General features: G+C 37.3%; 1 protein-coding gene across 8 annotated transcripts in view; it reads left to right on the forward strand.

The window, feature by feature from the left end:
- ZNF404 (zinc finger protein 404) overlaps nt 1-14,705 on the forward strand; it is a 36,306-nt gene that overhangs the window by 3,509 nt on the left and 18,092 nt on the right. For 2 of the 8 annotated variants that reach the window (XM_057493341.1, XM_057493345.1), the window contains exons 2-3: nt 4,709-4,786; nt 7,773-8,033. The exons of 2 other annotated variants lie outside the window; for them this stretch is intronic. The gene's annotated coding sequence lies outside the window, so the exon portion shown is untranslated. The remainder of the gene's footprint in view (nt 1-4,708; nt 4,787-7,772; nt 8,034-14,705) is intronic. 4 more of the 8 variants (XM_036918255.2, XM_057493344.1, XM_057493343.1 and 1 more) reach the window with 3 other exon arrangements.

The raw sequence follows: 14,705 nt of genomic DNA on the forward strand, positions 1-14,705 counted from the left end.
TCCATCCATTATTGTCACAAATGGCAGCATTTCCTTCTTTCTCATGGCTGAATAATATTCCATTGTCTATATGCCACAACTTCTTTATCCGTTCATCCACTGACAGGCACTTAGGTTGTTTCTATATCTTGGCTATTGTGAACAGTATTGCAGTAAACATGGGAATGCACATATCTTCAAACTGCTCTTTTCGGTTCCTTTGGATATATACTCAGAAGTAGAGTTGTTATATACCATGTTCTATTTTTAATTTTTTTTGAGGAAACTCTGTAGTAAGCCAATTTACATTCCCACCAGCAGTGTGCAAGTGTTCCCTTATCTTAACATCTTCACCAATGTGTGTCTTTTTGATGATAGCCATTCTCACAGGTGTGAAGTGGCATCTCATTGTGGTTTTCATTTGCATTTCCCTGATGATTACTGATATGGAGCATCTTTTCATGTACATGTTGGCTATTTGCATGTCTTTGGAAATATGTCTACTTCCTCTGCCCATTTTTAAAAATTGAACTCTTGTTATTGAGTTTTATGAGATCTTAATTTTTTTGGATATTAACCCTTTATCTAATACATGGTTTGTGAATATTTTCTCCCATTCCATAGGTTGTCTTTTCATTATTAAAAAAATTATTTCCTTTACAGTGTAGGAGCTTTTTAGTTTGATGTAGTCTCACTTATTTTTTGCTTTTGCTGCTTGTACTTTTGGTGTCATATCCAAAAACTCATTGCCCAGTTCAGGGTCAAGGAGTTTCTTCCCTATGTTTTCTTGTAGGATTTTTAGGGTATCAAGTTTTATGTTTAAGTCTTTAATCCATTTTGAGTTAATTTTTGTGAGTGGTGTAAGTAGAGGTCCAATTTCACTTTTCTGCATGTGGTTATCCAGTTTTCCCAACACCATTTTTTGAAGAGACCATCCTTTCCCTATTGAGTGTCCTTGACCCAACTGTCATATATTAATTGATCATATATGATCTTAGCTCTTGATTCTGTTCCATTGGTCTGTGTGTCTAATTTTATGTCAGTGCCATACTATTTTAATTACTATGGCTTTGAATTTAATTACTATAGCTTGAAATTAGACAATGTGATGCCTCTGGCTTGTTCTTTCTCCTGCCTGCCTTAGCTATTAGGGGTCTTCTGTGGTTCCATACAACTTCTAAGGATCATTTTTTTCTATTTCTGAGGAAAAGAAATACTCCATTGGGATTTCAATAGGGATTGCATTGAATCTATAGATGGCTTTGGGTAGTAGGAACATTTTAACAATATTAATTATTCTTATCCATGCACACAGGATATCTTCCCATTTACTTGTGTCTACTTCAATTTCTTTCACCAAAGTATTATAGTTTTCAGTATACAAGTCTTGCCTCATTTAAATTTACTGTTATTGATGCTCTAATGAATGGAACTTTTTTTGTTTTTTAGATATTTTGTTAATGTATAGAAATGCAACTGATTTCTGTATGTTGATTTTGTACAGTGCAAGTTTACTGAATTCATTAATTAGTTCTAACAGTTTTTTTGTGGAGTCTAGGATTTCCTATATATGAGATCATAGCATTTGCCAACAAAAACAATGTTTCTTCTTCCTCTATAATTCTGATGCTTTATTTCTTTATATTGCCTGATTGCTCTGCTAGAGGACTCCCAGTATTATGTTGAATAGTAGTGGTCAGAGTTGGCTCTTGTTTTATTCCTGATCTTATAGGAAAAGCTTTCAACCTTTTACTGTTGAGTATTATGTTAGCTATAGGTTTGGTGCACATGGCCTCTACTGTGTTGAGGTATGTTCCATCTATAACCAGATTTGTTGAGAGGTTTTAATTATGATAGGATGTTGTATTTTGTCAAATGCATTTTGACTATCTATTGAGATGATCATATGATTTCTATCTTTCATTCTATTAATGTAGTTTATCACATTTATTGATTTGCAAGTGTTGAACCATTCCAGAGATAAATCCTACTTGCTCATGGTGTATGATCCTTTTAATTCAGTTTAATTCAGCTGTTGAACTCAGTTTGCTAATATTTTGTTGATAATTTTTCCATCTACATTCAGCAGGGATATTGATCTGCCATTTTCTTTTTCTTGTAATGTCTTTTTCTGACTTTACTATTAGGGTAATGCTAGTGCCATAAAATGGGGTTTTGGAGTGATCCCTCCTTTTCAGTTTTTGGAAGAGTTTGAGGATTGGTATTAATTCTTCATTAAAGGTTTAGTAGAATTCACTGGTGAATCCTGGTCCTGACCTTTCTGTGTTTGGAGATTTTTGATTACTGATTCAATCTCATTATTATTGTTCTGTTCAGGTTTCTACTCTTTCTGATTGAGTCCTGGTAGGTTGTGTGCTTTAGAAATTTATCCTTTACTTTTAGGCTGTCCAACTTGTTGGCATATAATTGTTCATACTAGTCACTTATGATTCTGTGTATTTTTGTGGAGCCATTTGTAGTGTCTCCTCTTTCATTTCTGATTTTATTTATGTAAGTAGGACTTGTCAAGTTTCTCCACTGTAAGGTTTCTCTTTTTCCCCTCTTTCCATATTTTGTTCTTTGAGAGCAAGTCACTGTGTGTAGCCCACACCGAGGAAATGGGGACTTGTAGCTACATAAATTATTTAGGATTAGTTCATAATTTTAATGGTAGTATAAGTAGCATTTTTACTTTTAATTTCTCATTGCATATTTCTCTCTCAATTTTGATCAGTTTTTGATTCATGTATATTGGAGCTCTGTTAGGAGCTTACACATTTAGGATTGTATGTCTTCTTAGTAAATTGAACCCCTATAATGGTGTAATATGCCACTTTATCCCTAGTAATTTTCTTTTTTCTAAAGCCTAGATTGTCTGACATTAACATAACCACATCAGTTGTATTTCTTCTTATTGTGATAAAAACATACATAACAACTTTTACCATTTATCCATTTTAAGTGTACAATTCAGTAGTGATAAGTATATTCATAGTTGTGCAAACACCACCATTATCCATCTCCAGCCCATTCATTATTCCATACTGAAACTCTGTACCCATTAAACAATAACTTTACATTTTTCTTCCTCCAAGCCCTTGGTAACTGCTGTTCTACATTCCATATCCATGTATTTGACTACTCTAAGTACCTCATGTAAGTGGCACCACACAATATTTGTCCTTTTGTGTCTGGCTTATTTCATTTAGCATGTCTTAAAAGTTGATCCATGTTGTAGCATATGTCAGAATTTCATTCTTTTTTAAGGCTGAATAATATTCCATTGTATATATTTACCACAATTTGTTTATTCATTCATGCACTGATGGACATATCTCAACCTTTTGGCTACTGTGAATAATGCTACTATGAACATTGGTATACAAATATCTGGGTCCCTGCTTTCAATTCTTTTGTTTATATATCCATTAACTGGAATTGATTAATCAAATGGTAATTCTAATTTTTTGAGGAATTAGCATACTCTTTCCAAAAGCGGTAGTACCATTTTAAACAGCTCCTTGTTAGTATAGTGGTTAGTATCCCCGCCTGTCAGTGCTTTATTTTTATTACTATTTTATTATCATTTGTTTTTATTACTAAATAATATTCCATTTATGGATATACCACATTTTATTTATTCATCAGTTGATGGACATTTTGAGTTGGTTCTACTTCTTAGATGTCTCGAATAATGCTGCTGTAAACATTTGCGTACAAGCTTCTGTAGAGACATAGGTTTTCATTTCTCTTACGTATATACTTAGGAGTGGAATTGCTAGGTTGTATGGTAACTCTGATGAGGAATTGTCATATTGTTTTCCAAAACGTCTGCACAATTTTATATTCCCACAAGCTGTGCATGAGGTGGCGGGAATTTCTCCACATTCTTACCAACACCTGTTATTGTTTTTTTTATTATAGCCATTCTAGTTGGCATGACATGAGCCTTGCGGTTTCGATTTGGCTTTTGATACCGAGCATCTGGTCATGTGCTTATTGGCATTTGTGTATCTTCTTTAGAGAAATGCCTATTCCAATTCTTTGCCCACTTTTTGAGTTAAACATTTGTAACCTAATTTTATTCCTGACATTATATTTTGAACTTTTTCGTTCCCTTAACAGTTTCTCAAACTTAGCATTTAAGGACTGCTTAATATTTCATTAGATGGATGTTCTGTTACCCATTTAACCAGTCAGCTGTTCGTGAGCTCGTGATGCTGACCAAGCCTGCTTCTATGTGCTGTCCTACTTCCATATCTTGATCAACTTGATTTCTTCCAACTTCTCAGGACCAAATGGAACCTGTGGTCTTTGTAATTTCAGAGGTAGTGACATTTAGGAATGGGGCAATGACCTCTCTTGGGTGCACTACTGATGACTATACCATCTCTGAAAAACTCATATGCAGATGTGATACTGAAAAATCACAGGGGCAGAGCCTTTATCATCAAACCATCATATTCAAAATATGACCCCTGGAGCTGTTTGATTCCCATAATGTGCCCCTCTTGGGAGTGTTTGAATTTGTGAGGAATTTGAGATCCATTGATTGTTCTACTCTGTTTTCCTTACAATGTCCTCCTTGCCCCTTGATTGGCTTTCTTTTGTCTCTACGTTGGCTGGACCTCTCTGCTTCTGTAACCACAGGACTGTATCTGAATTTGTTGATAGTCACAGCATGCCATAAGTTCCATTTCTTTTATACGCCTTTTTTTTCCTTTCCAAGCCAGGTATAGTTCCTGAATTGGAACCAGGGGTCCAGGCCTACTCGATGGAGAGTATAGTGATGAGAGGATTTGACCAGGTGAGTTGGGAGACCAGTAAAGGAAAATCTATTGTGTAGCAAAGCTCATTACGCAAGACTCAGAACCTTGATATTCTAATTTGAGACAATGATTTCAAAAACTTGAAGCCTTTGGAGAAAATAAAGCCAAACCATCATACCCCAAATATCACCATATTCATATCTCCTTTTATTTCACCTTCTAATTTCAAAGAGGATGATTACCTCTAGTACAGTTTTATTATGAATGTGATACATACTTATGCAGTAATTAAGAAAATACAGAGGAGCCTGTTGTAAAGAGTCAAACACTATAAACATTTTACTGTAAATCTTTTCTTTCACTCTGAAGGCACATGGATCTATTCATGTATGTTAGTTTACCTGCCGTAACAGGATCACATCTTTGTAATATAATGTTTTTATCCATTATCATCAAATAAAGGCCTGCATCATTGTTTTTTCATTGAAATATATACTACATAAAATAAAGTACACATACCTTGGCTGTGTATATACCTCAATGCATTTTTACATTTGAAAACACCACCCAGATCAAGACAAAGCATTTCTGTCCCCCTTGGAGGAGTGTCTTATGTCCTGTCCCTTAGAACTACATCTCTCCGACAGGAAGTAAACACTAATCTGACTTCTGTCACTCAAGATAAGATTTGCGTATTCTTGAACTTCATATAAATAGAATCCCTTGTACCGTCTGTCTTTTGTCCAAAATTATACTTTGGAGATTCATTCATGTTATTTGTGGATTGGTAGGTTTTCTACCTGAGCTGTTGTGTAGTGGTCCATTGCATGACCATCCCACATGTTGTTTATTCATTTTCATGATGCATTTTCACTATCATGCATAAACCTTCCATGAACATTCTTGTACAGGTCTTTTTGTGGACATGTTTTTGTTTTTCCTGGGTATATACCTGGGGTAGAAGTGGATGACCTAATTTACACTCCTACAGCAAGAAGTGGTATCTAGTTACTTCTCAAACTGGCTAACACTTGATATTGTCAGTCATTTGAATTTTAGTCATTCTGATGCATGTGTAATAAGTAGCACCTTACTGTGATTTTAATTTGCATTTTCCTGATAAATAATGATGGGAGCATCTTTTCATATGATATTACACATTTTGATATACTTTTATGAAGTGTCTACTCAAATCTTTTATCCATTTATTTTTTGTCGTTTTCCTGTTGATCTGTAGGAATTTTGTATGTCTTGAATATACATCTGTGTGTGTACATAAACATAAATGTGTGCATGTGTGTGTGTGTGTGTAGAGCAGGAGACAGAGAAAAATAATATCTTTTGTTAGCCTCTAGCTTCTTATTACTTTCTTTGTGAGGTCTTACAATGAAAAAGCAGCCTTAATTTTAACAGAGCTAATTTATCAATCTTTTTCTGTTATGGTTATAGCATTTTTATTCTGTTCAAAATATCTTTTCCTGGGGAAGAAGGGACAGCTCTTCCTTACAGTAGAATTCCAGTTTAAATGTAGAAGGAAAGAGGAATACAGAAAATGGCCATTAGGCAAACGAACACCATGGTAATAGTTATTTCAGACAAGATCCTGATAGTTGATAAAATGAGTGGGTTGAAAAGTTAAGGAGTAAAAGTATTTGCATGATGCCAAAGTATTTCCCACTACTGAGATACTTATTAACCACAAAAGGGAAGGTTAGTAACTTTCTGGTGGGGAAACCCACCAGAAAGCAATTTAACCAAGTGATCAAGGTTAACATTACCAGTAATGAAGCACTGGCATCATGAGCTCTTTCAGATGTTGAATGAGGACACAGCATCGCTGTGGTACTCCCCAAAAATGAATAACCTCACTCCAATTACAAAAATATCAAGCAAACTAAGTGGAGGAACATTTGCCAAAGGAAATGATTGGTACTCTTCCAAAGTGGAAAGGTCATGAAGATAGATGTGTTGGACAGACTTTAGGGAGACCCCATAAATCCTGCCTGCTGGTGTCTGTGCCAGTGTGTGATTCCCTCCCCTGGAGTCCACGTGGGACCTGTGACCTGCTTCCAAACAACAGAAAACAGCAAAGGTGAGGGTTTGTCACTCCTGTGACTAGGTTGCTTTATATAGCAAAATAATAGGATGTCACTACTGTGATTATGTTATGTCATATAAGACTCCACCATAGCAGACTGAACTTAAAGACTCTGCATCTGGGTTGATGAAGTAAGTGGCAATTGGACAAGCCCATATTGTAAAAAAACTGCAGGTGGCCTAAGGGACCTGAGAGCGTCCTCCAGTTGACATTAAACAAAAATTGGGGCCTCAGTCATAAAGCCACAGGAAATGGATTCTGCCAACAATCTGAATTAACTTGAAAGCAGATTCTTCCCCAGTTGAGCCCATGAATGACAACACAGCCAGCGCAGCTGACACCTTGTTTGAAGCTTTATGAGACCAGCCTGAGAAGAGCACCCAGCCAGACCGTGGACTCTGGGTCCACAGAAACTGAGATAATAAATGTGTTTCATCTTAAGCTAAATTTGTGATCTTGTGTTATGGCAGCATTTGAACACCATTACTATATGAAAGTCTGTGGAGATTGGAAGAGACTAAGGAGAAATAATAGCTAAGGGCAATATGGGGTCATGTCCTGGAAAAGAAAAAGTACATTAGTGAAGAAAAACTGGTGATACTTGAATAAGATACACTATTTTGTAGTATTGTACCAATGTTAATTTCCTAGTTTTGATAATTATCCTATGTAAAATGTTAACACTGGAGTGAGAGGTGTACAGAAGCTCTCTGTATTATTCTTGTAGGTTTTTTCAAGTCTAAAATAAATGGAAATTAAACCAGAAAGAAAAAGAAAATTGCCTACCCAAGATCTTGAAGATATTTTCCTGTTTCTTCTTCCAAAAGTTTTCTTGTTTTAGTTTTCACCTTTAGGCCTGTGATCCATCTTGAATTTCTATCTGTATATACAGTGGAATCAAATCAAAATCATTTTTTTCCATACAGATACCTAGTGGCTTGGGCACCACTTGTTGAAAAGACTATCTTTTCTACTTTAAGTTGCCATCAGGCTTATTGTGAAAAATGTGACTATAGAGGCAGAGCCAAGATGGAGGTGTGAGTAGAGCAGTGGAAATCTCCTCCCAAAACCATATATATTTTTGAAAATACAACAAATACAACTCTTCTTAAAAGAGAGACCAGAAGACACAGGACAACAGCCAGACTACATCCACACCTGCGAGAACCCAGCGCCTCATGAAGGGGGTAAGATACAAGCTGCAGCCTGGCGGGACCCGAGCGCCCCACACCCCAGCTCCGGGCGGGAGAAGAGGAGTCAGAGTGGGGAGGGAGACAGAGCCCAGGACCACTAAACACCCAGCCCTAGCCATCCACACCAGAGTGCAGACACAGTGCGTGCGTGGGGTGCTGGAAACTAGGGAAACAGGACAATAAGACCTGTGAGCAAGTCCCCGCAGTCAGCGCCCCTGGGACAAAGAAAAGTGAGTGCTTTTTGAAAGTCTTCAAGGGACAGTGACCCCACAGCTGGACGGAAGTGTACTGGGACACTTAGTCCAGCAGCTGGGAATCCAGGGGAACTCCGGGCACCCTAACCCCCTGGGCAGCAGTGTAGCTCAGAGGCCTCTCATGGAGATAAATAGCCTTCTGGCCATTTCACCTCCAAAGTGGCTCTGCCGTGTTGGAGCAGTAGCCTGAGGCAGGCCATGCCCACAGCAACTGCGGATCTAAACTCCACAGTGGCCAGCAAGAATCAGAGCCCCATCTGCGCGCGGCTGCCCAGCACAAGCTGCTAGAGGTTGCTGTTCTCCCAGGAGAGGAGGGCCACAAACCAGCAAGAAGGGACGTTCTCCCAGCCATCACATGCGCCAGCTCTGCACAACTATCTCTATCACCATGAAAAAGCAGAAGAATTTGATACAGACCAAAATCACAGAGTTAACCCCTGAGGAGATAGACCTAACCAATCTTCCTGAAAAAGAATTCAAAATAAAGCTCATAACCATGCTGATGGAGCTGCAGAGAAATATGCAAGAGCTAAGGGATGACGTCTGGAGAGAGATTACAGAAGTGAAACAATCTCTGGAAGGATTTATAAGCAGAATGGATAAGATGCACGAGGCCATTCATGGAATAGAAACCAGAGAACAGGAACACACAGAAGCTGATGCAGAGAGAGATAAAAGGATCTCAAGGAATGAAACAATATTAAGAGTGTGACCAATCCAAAAGGAACAATATCTGTATTATAGGGGTACCAGAAGAATAAGAGAGAAAAAGGGATAGAAAGTGTCTTTGAAGAAATAATTGCTGAAAACTTCCCCAAACCGGGGGAGAAAATAATCGATCAGACCACAGAAGTACACAGAACTCCCAACAGAAGGGACCCAAGGAGGACAACACTGACACATAATAATTAAAATGGCAAAGATCAAGGACAAGGAGAGAGTTTTAAAGGCAGCTATAGAGAAGAAAAAGGTCACCTACAAAGGAAAACCCATCAGGCTATCATCAGACTTCTCAACAGAAACCTTACAGGCCAGAAGAGAATGGCATGATATATTTAACACAATGAAACAGAAGGGCCTTGAACCAAGAATACTGTATCCAGCACGATTATCATTTAAATATGAAGGAGGGATTAAACAATTCCCAGACAAGCAAAAGTTGAGGGAATTTGCCTCCCACAAACTGGCTCTAGAGGGTATTTTAGAGGGACTGCTCTAGATGGGAGCACTCATAAGACTAAATAGATGTCACCAGAGAAAATAAAATCACAGCAAAGAAAGCAGACCAAATACTAACTAAAGGCAAAAACTAAAATCAACTACCCACAAAAGCAGTTAAAGGAAACACAGAAGAGCACAGAGTAAATCAACCGACATATAAAGAATGGAGGAGGAGGAATAAGAAGGGAGGGAAATAAAGAATCACCAGACAGTGTTTATAACAGCTCAATAAGCGAGTTAAGTTAGACAGTAAGATACTAAAGAAGCTAACCTTGAACCTTTGGTAACCATAAATCTAAAGCCTGCAATGGCAATAAGTACATATCTTTCAGTAGTCATCCTAAATGTAAATGGACTGAATGCACTAATGAAAAGACACAGCGTAATAGAATGGATAAAAAAGCAAGACCCATCTATATGCTGCTTACAAGAAACTCACCTCAAACCCAAAGACATGCACAGACTAAAAGTCAAGGGATGGAAAAAGATATTTCATGCAAACAACAGGGAGAAAAAAGCAGGTGTTGCAGTACTAGTATCAGACAAAATAGACTTCAAAACAAAGAAAGTAACAAGAGATAAACAAGGACATTACATAATGACAAAGGGGTCAGTCCAACAAGAGGATATAACCATTCTAAATATATATGCACCCAACACAGGAGCACCACCATATGTGAAACAAATACTAACAGAACTAAAGGAGGAAATAGAATGCAATGCATTCATTTTAGGAGAATTCAACATGCCACTCACTCCAAAGGATAGATCCACCGGACAGAAAATAAGTAAGGACACAGAGGCACTGAACAACACACTAGAACAGATGGACCTAATAGACATCTATAGAACGCTACATCCAAAAGCAACAGGATACACATTCTTCTCAAGTGTACATGGAACATTCTCCAGAAAAGACCACATACTAGGCCACAAAAAGAGCCTCAGTAAATTCCAAAAGATTGAAATCCTACCAACCAACTTTTCAGACCACAAAGGTATTAAACTAGAAATAAATTGTACAAAGAAAGCTAAAAGGCTCACAAACACATGGAGGCTTAACAGCATGCTCCTAAATAATCAATGGATCAACGACCAAATTAAAGTGGAGATCCAGCAATATATGGAAACAAATGACAACAACAACACAAAGCCCCAACTTCTGTGGGACGCAGCAAAAGCAGTCTTAAGAGGAAAGTATATAGCAATCTAGGCATACCTAAAGAAGGAACAACAATTCCAAATGAATATTCTAACATCACAATTATCGAAACTGGAAAAAGAAGAACAAATGAGGCCTAAAGTTAGCAGTAGAAGGGACATAATAAAGATCAGAGAAGATATAAACAAAATTGAGAAGAATAAAACAATAGAAAAAAATCAATGAAAGCAAGAGCTGGTTCTTTGAGAAAACAAACAAAATAGATAAACCTCTAGCCAAACTTATTAAGAGAAAAAGAGAATCAACACACATCAACAGAATCAGAAACGAGAATGGAAAAATCACAACAGACTCCACAGAAATGCAAAGAATTATTAAAGACTACTATGAAAACCCATATGCTAACAAGCTAGAAAACCTAGAAGAAATGGACAACTTCCTAGAAAAATACAACCTTCCAAGACTGACCAAGGAAGAAACACAAAAGTTAAACAAACCAATTACAAGCAAAGAAATTGAAGCGGTAATCAAAAAACTACCCAAGAACAAAACCCCCGGGCCAGATGGATTTACCTTGGAATTTTATCAGACATACAGAGAAGACATAATACCCATTCTCCTTAAAGTTTTCCAAAAAATAGAAGAGGAGGGAATACTCCCAAACTCATTCTATGAAGCCAACATCACCCTAATACCAAAACCAGGCAAAGACCCCACCAAAAAAGAAAATTACAGACCAATATCCCTGATGAACGTAGATGCAAAAATACTCAATAAAATATTAGCAAGCTGCATTCAAAAATATATCAAGAGGATCATACACCACGACCAAGTGGGATTCATCCCAGGGATGCAAGGATGGTACGACATTCGAAAATCCATCAACATCATCCACCACATCAACAAAAAGAAGGACAAAAACCACATGATCATCTCCATAGATGCTGAAAAAGCATTTGACAAAATTCAACGTCCATTCATGATTAAAACTCAGCAAAATGAGTATAGCGGGCAAGTACCTCAACATAATAAAGGCCATATATGATAAACCCACAGCTAACATCATACTGAACAGCGAGAAGCTGAAAGATTTTCCTCTGAGATCAGGATCAAGACAGGGATGCCCACTCTCCCACCGTTATTTCACATAGTACTGGAGGTCCTAGCCACAACAGTTAAACAAAACAAACAAATACAAGGATTCCAGATTGGTAAAGAAGTCAAACTGTCACTATTTGCAGATTACATGATATTGTACATAAAACACCCTGAAGACTCCACTCCAAAACTACTAGAACTGATATTGGAATACAGCAAAGTTGCAGGATAGAAAATTAACTCACAGAAATCTGTGGCTTTCCTATACACTAAAAATGAACCAATAGAAAGGGAAATCAGGAGAACAATTCCATTCACAATTGCATCAAAAAGAATAAAATACCTAGGAATAAACCTAACCAAGGAAGTGAAAGACCTATACGCTGAAAACTATAAGACACTCTTAAGAGAAATTAAAGAGGACACTAACAAATGGAAACTCATCCCATGCTCTTGGCTAGGAAGAATTAATATTGTCAAAATGGCCATCCTGCCCAAAGCAATATACAGATTTGATGCAATCCCTGTCAAATTACCAACAACATTCTTTAGCGAACTGGAACAAATAGTTCAAAAATTCATATGGAATCACCAAAGACCCCAAATAGCCAAAGCAATCCTGAGAAAGAAGAATAAAGTGGGGGGTATCTCACTCCCCAATTTCAAGCTCTACTACAAAGCCACAGTAATCAAGACAATTTGGTACTGGCACAAGAACAGACCCATAGGCCAATGGAACAGATTAGACACTCAAGACATTAACCCAAACATATATGGTCAATTAATATATGATAAAGGAACCATGGACGTACAATGGGGAAATGACAGTCTCTTCAACAGATGGTGCTGGCAAAACTGGACAGCTACATGTAAGAGAATGAAACAGGATCACTGTCTAACTGAATACACAAAAGTAAATTCGAAATGGATCAAAGACCTGAATGCAAGTCATGAAACCACAAAACTCTTAGAAAAAAACAGGCAAAAATCTCTTGGACATAAACATTAGCGGCTTCTTCATGAACATATCTCCCCAGGCAAGGAAAACAAAAGCAAAAATGGACAAGTGGGACTACATTAAGCTGAAAAGCTTCTGTACAGCAAAGGACACCATCAGTAGAACAAAAAGGCATCCTACAGTATGGGAGAATGTATTTGTAAATGACAGATCCGATAAAGGCTTGACATCCAAAATATATAAAGAGCTCACACACCTCAACAAACAAACAGCAAATAATCCAATTAATAAATGGGCAGAGGAGCTGAACAGACAGTTCTCCAAAGAAGAAATTCAGATGGCCAACAGACACATGAAAAGATGCTCCACATCGCTTGTCATCAGAGAAATGCAAATTAAAACCACAATGAGATATCACCTCACACCGGTAAGGATGGCCACCATCCAAAAGACAAACAACAACAAATGTTGGCGAGGATGCGGAGAAAGGGGAACCCTCCTACACTGCTGGTGGGAATGCAAATTAATTCAACCATTGTGGAAAGCAGTATGGAGGTTCCTCAAAATGCTCAAAATAGACTTACCATTTGACCCAGGAATTCCACTTCTAGGAATTTACCCTAAGAATGCACCAGCCCAGTTTGAAAAAGACAGATGCATCCCTATGTTTATCACAGCACTATTTACAATAGCCAAGAAATGGAAGCAACCTAAGTGTCCATCAGTAGATGAATGGATAAAGAAGATGTCGTACATATACACAATGGAATATGATTCAGCCATAAGAAGAAAGCAAATCCTACCATTTGCAACAACATGGATGGAGCTAGAGGGTATTATGCTCAGTGAAATAAGCCAGGTGGAGAAAGACAAATACGAAATGATTTCACTCATATGTGGAGTATAAGAACAAAGAAAAACTGAAGGAACAAAAGAGCAGCAGAATCACAGAACCCAAGAATGGACTAAGAGTTACCAAAGGAGAAGAGACTGGGGAGAATGGGAGGGTAGGGAGAGATTAGGGTGGGGAAGAAAAAAGGGGCCTTATGATTAGCATGTATAATGTGGGGGGTGGGGGGGCACGGTGAGGGCTGTGCAACACAGAGAAGACAAGTAGTGATTCTACAACATCTTACTACCCGGATGGACAGTGACTTAAATGGGGTTTGTTGGGGGAACTTGGTGAAGGGGAGAGCCTTGTAAACATAATATTCTTCATGTAATTGTAGATTAATGATAACAAAACTTAAAAAAATGTGGCTATGTGTGCAGATCTCTTTCTGGGCTCTATTCTGTTGGTCTGTCAATTCTTATGTCAGTACCACTGTTTTAATAACAGTAGCTTTATTTTACCTCTTGATAGTTTGTTATATGAGTCTGACAACTTTGTTTGGAATTGCCCTGACTATTCTGGGTTCTTCGCATTTCCATATATCTGTAGAACAAGTTTATTAATTTTCTCAAAAATAAAAAGCTTCTGATATTGCTGGAGAAGCACTGAATTAATAGATTGATTTAGAGAGAACTGATAATCTTAAAATGAGTCTTCCAATTCATGAACATGGGATATGTTTCCATTTATTTAATCCTTCTTTAATTTCTTTCCTTAATGTTTTGTTGTTTTGAGTCTACAAGTCTTGCATCTCTTCTGTTAGATTTATTCCAAAGTGTTCTATATTTTTCATGTTTATCATAAACTTTTGGAATTTAAAATTTTTTCACTTTTCAGTGGGTTTTCTTTCATGCAGTTGTGCTTTATAAATTGACCTTTTATTCAATAATCTTGCTAAATAAATTCATTTATTCCAGTAGTTTGTAGAATTGACACTATTTTTCTACGTACAAAATCATTTCATCTGCAAATAAAGATGGCTTTACTTCTTTCATTCCAATCTTCATACCTTTCATTTCACTTTTTTCTTTATAAAAGTGAGTAAGCCTTCCAAGACAAAGTTTAATAGAAATGGCAAGAA

Source organism: Manis pentadactyla, chromosome 15 (genome assembly GCF_030020395.1).
Source record: "Manis pentadactyla isolate mManPen7 chromosome 15, mManPen7.hap1, whole genome shotgun sequence".
NCBI lineage: Eukaryota > Metazoa > Chordata > Mammalia > Pholidota > Manidae > Manis > Manis pentadactyla.